Source organism: Primulina huaijiensis, chromosome 1 (assembly GCF_012295235.1).
Source record: "Primulina huaijiensis isolate GDHJ02 chromosome 1, ASM1229523v2, whole genome shotgun sequence".
NCBI classification, from domain to species: Eukaryota; Viridiplantae; Streptophyta; class Magnoliopsida; order Lamiales; family Gesneriaceae; genus Primulina; species Primulina huaijiensis.
This window is the reverse complement of record NC_133306.1, coordinates 7,621,633-7,630,143: the sequence shown is the minus strand read 5'-3', so window position 1 is coordinate 7,630,143 and position 8,511 is coordinate 7,621,633.

The following is an 8,511-nucleotide window of genomic DNA, read 5'->3' as shown; positions in this document are numbered from 1 at the left end:
GCAGCGGGCGGGCAGTTGGTCAGGGTGCCCAAGACAGTCTCAAGCAAACTTGTCCCCTTCAGGCTCGAGTTCAATTGGGCCCGAGACGATTTTCAAAATTTTCAAAAATTTTGGGCAAAATTGGTATTTATGAAAATATGGCCGAGTTTACCCCTAAAATTATATATTTTTCTTATAAAATAAATAATTAACAATTAGATTATTAATTATTTATGGTAAAAAGTGTTTGACAAGAAATTTAAATAGTAATAAATTAATTTAAATTAAATAAATATGTTTATTTACGCTATTAATTTATTTTTATTTTTGATAATAATGATAAATTTACAAGATACATGATTTGTTGATAATATTTCATATTATGATTTTAATATAATATATGATATTATATGATAAAATATGATCGAGAGCCATGACAAAAGTGTTATGTGTATGTTAGGATATTTTACATTGTTGTGTTTTTAATTATTTGATAATTATTCAAAGTAGATCTGGTTTATGACATGTTCACACTTCTTAAATTTGTATTCTAATGTGCCATAAAAATTTAATGTAAATATTATATTTAATGGGAGATCAAGATTTTAAGTTGGTGGACTCAGATTCTCAATAGTTTTGAAGACCGAAGACATGCCAAAATATTGAAAGTTAATTGCATTTGTATCCCCACATTTACATATATTTTGGACCTGAATCCATAGTTGGATCATATGGTTCAATTAGCTATCTATTATCAATAATTCTTTATTATTTATAATACATGTTATATGTTATAAATAATCAGTGTGTGCGTTATTATTAATATAATAACAAAAATTGCATGAATCCGACAAACATACAAACAAACATGGCAGGAGATATTAAAATTAATGATTAGACAAATTTCAAAATTAAAATCACTCATTTTGGATAAGATCCAAAATTTATATCAAGTTCATTAAAAAGAAAAATTCAAAGAAAGTTAATATTTCCTTTCTTTTCATCAACGGTGGTTGCATGATGTACGCTACCTGCAGTTAGCGTCTCACTCATATTATTGGGGAGGACTGGACGCGGGAAATTTTTGACTTCCACTGACATACTTGATGTGAACTACTTGGAACTCTCATGACTCTGACTCATATTATTAGGAGATTCTATGCGATCGTCCATTAAGGTTCAACATTGATGGGTCTGGATCGACACGTGAAGAGAAAGTGCATCATATTATTGAGCCCTCAACGTGAGGCAAAATACGTGAGGGTTGCAATGCGTTGCATTTGGTATCTTTTGGAAATATGATTGACTGATATTAGTTATTTATTCTGTTTCCATTTCAGTATTTTACGATGTCGTTGTAAAATCCTTTATCTGTTATACTCGATCAAAAGAAGCTGACCAGACCGATTTACAAAGACTGGCTGAGGAATTTAAGGCAAGTGGGAGACTCTTAGAGTAGGTGCCCAGCGAGCCAACTTCTGACTTGAACTTTATTGACTCTTATGTAAAAACAACATTTTTTAATAATATTTTACGGTTTAATCCATTTATGATATTTAATTTATCTATATACATATACAAGCTGCATAGATAATGTCATTGAATATACAATAGGCACTATGAGGTCTGCCTCTCAACGTACGATCATGAAACTCATTAGGAAGCATATTATAAATTCTAAATTTGTTCTTATCTATTCAGCAGTCTAAAATAAAGATAAATGTCGTTTGAGCTTGAGATTAGTATCTGTGAGGTAAACGTCATGTTTCATTAGTAAAGACATGAAGATTTTCATTCATGCAGACGAGTGATCATTTGATGATGTACTGAACAACCCTCTCTCAAACTTTCCAAGTGATTATCACTTATCGAGTGGAATAGTCAACGGTTATGGTTGTACACTATTAGTCCTTTGATCCAGGACAACGTGGAGGCTCTAAGTACTAACATACACTTTGATCAGTTTATCAACTCAATTGAGGGACATAAGGAGGCGAGGCTGAATGTAATTTCGAAATATGTAGAATTCACTGCATTATAGTCGAGGATTCACTGGTCACCTATGGGTGAAGATATCTCATAAGATCTGGTGAGTTAACAGTGCAAGGAATCTCTGGCCAGAGTAAGACGTGTACGTTATTGGAATGACGTTTTCTCAGTTCACATTGAAGGATCGTGTGCTGGGCACCAAAGGTGCTTCAAACACAATATTCTCCAAGAGCTGCAATAGCTCGTGTTCTAAGGATGTTAACACCGATGAATTAAATCGAGTTTGGTTCCAGCACCAAGCGAAAAATACTCGAAGTAATCCTTCGCGAAGAAAGCTGCTATATTTGAAAGCCTTTTAACTTGTGTAATCTGAATAACTGAAAAGCAGGGGATCAGTTCTACCATATATTTGTTCAGTTATGGTGAAAGCTGACGGATGCTCTAACTGATCAAAATAATTTGAAAACAATAGTTAAACAATAAAATACACAAGATATGTTTATGGATGTTCGGAGATTTCAACTGCTCCTACGTCACTCCTTCTACCTCCTCGGGTAGGATACACTAGAAGACTTTGATTTATACAACTCTTTGTACAAACCCACCCAGCTTAGGACTTACGCTACAGCCTAATCTGAACTCCTAGTCTAGACTAAAGGCGGCACCTTTCAGCCAACACTTCTTTAACGTCTATGTGTCAAAGACTACATACACAAGTTTATTGTCTTTGTGCTAGACTGTATTTTAGTGGTGGAGGTGAGTAAGTGTGTGTGAGAACTGAACAATGAATACACCGAAAGATGTTCTCACACACTGAGGAAAAAGAGCTTCTAAATTAAGCTGATATGACTTTGTATTCCCTCTGGTCTGTTTGCTTCTTGTAAGCTGATAAGCAGTTTGCGTGCCATCTCTTCTTTTTCTCACTTCTCTTCACTTTCATTTTTCTCTCCTTTTATTTGCTGATGGTCTTGGTCTGTATTTATAGCAGCAAGATGACCGTATACCAAGACTCATCACATAAGATCGTTGCAGCTTTGAATGCGTTCCTTTAACTTTGTGTCTCGACTTTTCCGACACTCATTCAGGAACCTCTCGACTTTAATCTTTGCTGCAATGTCCATTATTGTACTATCCATAGTACAGATGCTATACCCAGTACGCACAGCTGGATTCCATTGAATAAGCTTATCGTGTTCTGCAAACTGATTGATTCCTAACTGATGCTCTGAACTGGTCAGTTGAACTGGTTCGATGAAATCAGTTGGCTCGTCAGCTGAACTGATTTCATTAATTTAGTTGAATTTGTCAGTTGAGCCCTTCATCAGCTGGCCAGGCTTCTGAAGGTCTTCAGCTGAATCGCTTATCAACTGATCAATAAGTGGAACTGGTATTTGATACATCGGTTGGACTGATTCAATTTGGGCAATCAGTTGGCACCTTCAGTTTGTTATTTGAAAGCTTCAGTTTAGGCTCGGTAACTGATCAGTTGGAAGCCTGATCAGTTTCAGCTTCCTGCGCTCTAAAGTAAATCATTAGAAACAAAATAACAAGTTTTGTTATAATCAAAATCAATATTGCTAACATGAAATATTCCAACACACATACATTATCACTATTATTACTCAAAGATATATCAAAATGTTATCGAATTCATTTTCAACTCTTGATATACCAATGGCTGTATATTCGATCGGAATATATGAGTTAAAAAACGGTATTCAACGCTAACAATAACTTAAGATTCTTGTCAGCACTATTAGTGATACATAGGGATCACGGGATGATGCTGCTAGATGCTCTTATCATGATCTGATGGGTGGAATCAGACTTGAGTTCTGACGTTCTTTATAAAGGGATTGATGAAAAGAATGAGCCTGAATTGGAACAAATGTCATTCCGAATCACATGAAGTTATGAATCCACGGTTAGCAGTATCCATGAACTATTTAAAATCACACAAGTATTGGATTCTATGTTCTTGTTGAGATAAACAAACTCAATGAGTTGAATTTGGCGGTTGTATTTTGATGAAGATCAAACAGAATGTTTATAAAAGAATTTATAAGTTGATTCTATCTAATGGAAGTTGTAAAAGTTATCTTAACTGCTAATTAAGTGAGAATAGTGGAATTGCCTGTTTTAGTGGATGAGTTCACAAAACTGGCAGCTGACAAAAATAGATCAGCGGAAAATTGTCCTTCAAAATTTTCATTTTTTGTTATGTGAACGAAATTTGTACCCTCAATACATCGGCGCTGTCAGAGTTATAATATATTCACAATTATTCATTTAGTAAATTTAGAATATACTAATTAAATAGCAAATTAGTAGTAGTGACTATTAAATGAAAAATTCTTGAAGAGGCTAGAATGAAATATTTAATTAATAATTAAATAAAAGTTATTTAATATAAAGCATTGATATAATTGTATTATCAAAAGTTGATAATAATTTAATGACGCGTGGTATTTTTAAGATTGAGAAATACAAAGATTGGGAAATACATACATGATAGTTTATGAATAATGATTAGATCATAAATTAAAATTTATAAACATTTTATTAAATGTTATATGAAATAACATAATTTTATACACAAGTTTTTTTTCACCAAAAATCCTCTCCCTCTCTCATCTCAAACGGCCGAACCTGTTCCTCCACAAATGTCGCCACATTGCCGTCGGAAATTTGAAATTCTAACGATCAACTCTCGACTCTAATTTCATTTAGATCTTTAGTTCGATCTATGCGAGAAATTCAATTTCTGATCGTAGAACTGATTCAGGAGATTGAATAAGATGGTTGATTTTAGTAGATTGCTCGTAGAGATTTACAAGATGGACCAACTCTACTAATCCATGATTGATTTGATGTTCAGTGTTCGTAAAAACAAAGGTAAATCAAATTTAAACAACATATGAATGGTTTAAATCATATGACACCCAAGAGAGTTTTGATTGTCAAAACATAAAAATTTTAAACTTGCGCTGCTCTTTGAGTGTGAGAAAACTGTACACCAATGTCAAGCTGGCACAATGAAGGGATATCTATTATTATGTGATTAGAAATTCTAAAAATACCTCAGCTTCAGCTGCAAACTTCTCAAACTCGAACTCATCCATTAGTTCATTCTAAATTATGGTCTTGGTAGTCTCTAATGCTTCGCCGAATGATTCGAAGCTATCGGGTCCAATATCTAAACCCATCCATCAGGAATTTCATATTCTTGAACAAAATAATGGAAAAAGATACAAATCAGTCTGAGTATGTTGCAATAAAAATATTGATGAATCAGTAGCGACGAAATCGGAGTTTCAAATTTCAAGAATGCATAAAGCAAAAAGCAGGGTAACTCAAACAAGTTCTAAAGAAAAAATGGATGTCTGCTACAACAGAGTGAAAAAATTGTGTACCTTGCTGTTAGAATCAGCATCAAACTTTTTCAGCAACAACTACATCAGAAGGTAGCAAGAGAGAAACACCTTTAACCTAGCTTTCTCCATGAGTAAAATTGCGAGATCAAGCTAATCCTCCTCCACAAGTGAGGACCCTACGACAAGACCTTGGGCTTTCTAGAATGTAAAGATCATTCCCCCACCAAGAAAGAGAAGGTTTACTTTCTCGAGGAGCGACTCTATAAAACCAGTTTTGGTGGATACATTTGAGCCTCCGACAATAGCAGCAAATGGCTTCTTGGGGTTGGACACAACACCAACTAAATAGTCAAGCTCCTGAAAAATAAAGTTAAGTGGCAAAGGTTTTATGGGTGACCAACTTATTAAATAATGCAACTAAGAGTAAAACCAAAGTTTTGAGACAAGGAACTGAATCATGCAGTAGTTTAATCTCCATGAAAGGAAAATAATGGTTAAAGTTCATATAAGAATTATTTTAACAGGCATTCCATAGATGCACATGTTTGTTATAACTTCTTCATCTGTTAATAAAGATGTTGGGAAATTACTTGTTCAGTTGTTATACAAAATAATTTAGTGATGCGAACAAGCCAAAACTGAAATGCTTACAAAATTTATGCATGAGGAATCATGCAACAGAAAGCTTCAAGTACTCGGCTACTCCATCTGTCGAAGCATGAGCTCTATGGCAGTTCCAAATGCATCGTTCAATACAAGTCAGCTAGGGATGCAAGTGTTTTTGCAAATTCAGGATCATTCTTCTCGCTTTCTTTGTAAAATCTAACATTCTCTAGCAGGATACTACCTCACTCAGGCAGGGACGAAGCCAAAAAATGAATTTAGGGGGCGAAAAAATATAATAAAATTTTAGGGGGGACAAGTGCAAATTTTAAGAAAAGAAGAGTGAAGTAAAATAATTACATCTAGCATCTTACTCTATAAAAAAAAATTGAGGGGAGATGACAACACCTAAGTGCCCCTCTTTGACTTCGTCTCTGCCCTCAGGCAAAGAAAGCCACCAATTTCTCAACATCTTCACCAATATAGTCATTAGCCATCTAAAAAAAGATATCAGATGAAGCATGAAAATGTTATAGTATGTACTCAGAGAGCCAACTTGTGGCTTGAGTTTTATTGAATTTTATGTAAAAAAAACCTTTATTTTAATAATATTTTATTGGTTTATAACTAATTATGACATTTACTATATAGTGTACTAATGAAAGCTGCATATATAAAGTTCTTGAATATACTATAAATACCTTGAGGTCAAAAAGGCTAGTGTACCATGAAATTCATTAAAAAGTATATTATTTATTCAAAACATGTTCCTAGTCAATTCAGCCACTTAAACAAGGATATTGAGTGGAATAGTCCGCAATTAAGGTTGTACACAATTAGTCCTTTGACCTGGGATAACATGGAGGCTCTGTGTACTAGCATGTACTTTGATCTGTTTACCGACTCTATTGAGAGTTATCAGGTGGTGAGGTTGGATGTAGCTTTCAAAATACGTAAGAGTTAATGCATTATATTAAGGGGTTCACCGCTAGCCTACGAGTGAAGATATTATTATGTGATTTGATGAGTTAATAATTTAAGGAATCTCTGACCAGAGTAAGACATGTACATTTTGGAAGGGTTTTACTTAGTTGCAGCTATCATGTCACTATTATTACTAAAAAACACAACACATTGTTATCGAATTCATTTGCGACTCTCGATATACCAATGATTGCAATTTTGATCGAGATATATGAATTGAAGGTATCGTACTGTATGCTAACCAAAACTTACTGGTTCTTGCAGACACATCAGTGATACATAGGAGATAATAGGTTGATGCTACTAGAAACCATTACCATGATTTGATGGATGCAATCAAATTTGAGTTCTGACGTTCTTGATCAAGGGATTGATGAAAAAGAATGTGGATAATTAGAATAAGTCCGAATAAGAACAAATGTTGTTATTAATCATATGAAGTTGTGAAACCACGACTAGCTGTATCTCTGAACCATTGAGGTCACACAAGTATTGAATTTTTTGTTCCCGTTGAGATAGTTGAATTCAAGGAGTTGAATTTGGCGAGTGTAGTTTGATGGAGATAAACCAGATTGCATATAAATGAATTCATAAGTTGATTATATGTAATGTAAGTTGTGGAAATTACGTTAACTGCTAATTAAGTGAGTAAAGATGAACTGTCTGTTTTAGTGAATAAGTTAACCAAACTGACAGCTGCAAAAAATGGATCAGTGAAAAATTTTGTCATTCGCAATTTTTGTTTTCATTATGTGAACAAGGTTTGTACAATTGCAATTCATGAGAATCAAACTCGTAATCTTGGCTCGAATACCAATTATTAGGACCAAATGCTTACCAATAGACCAAAAATTATATATGATGGTAACGAGATGTTCGGTTAAGCATGTATGAATGAGAGTAATACTGAGATAAGTTACCTCTTGGGAAGTTCTCGTGTGTTAAGTTGCTAACGTTGTGCAGCTTGATCTGTTTGGCTAGATATATAGTAAAAGAGTGATGCCAGATCTTAATAGTAATGTTGTCTCTGTTGGGGACATAACCGACATTAAGAAAATGGTAAGACTGATCTACAAAAGATATGAGGTAACACCAACAGATAGGCACACGTCTCCCAGGAGTCAAAGGCCTAACAGCCTGACCCATTAGTATCCAAGTAGGTGGAATCTGTGCTACTACAAGTATAAGGAAATAAATTTTCACCTTGGCTAATAACTATAACTTTTGGCTTAGTGATAAATATTTGATATTAATAATTGGTATCAGAGAGAGGTCTTAAGTTCAAGTATCCCAAAAAAATATTTATATTTTTTTTAGAGGGATGTTGGGTTAAATGTGCATGAGTGAGAACAATACAAAGATGAGTAACCTCCTGAGAAGTTATCGTACGTTAAGCTGCTTAATGGGTAATATTGTTTCCGCTAGGGATAGTGCCGATGGTAGAGAAATGGTAAGACTGATCTCTAAGGGATATAAGACATCACCAGCATATAGATATGCACAACTTCGGACTCATTGACCTAACAGCCTGGCCCATTAGCACCCATTTAACGTCCTAAAAATTTGAAGGTCCACGTGACCC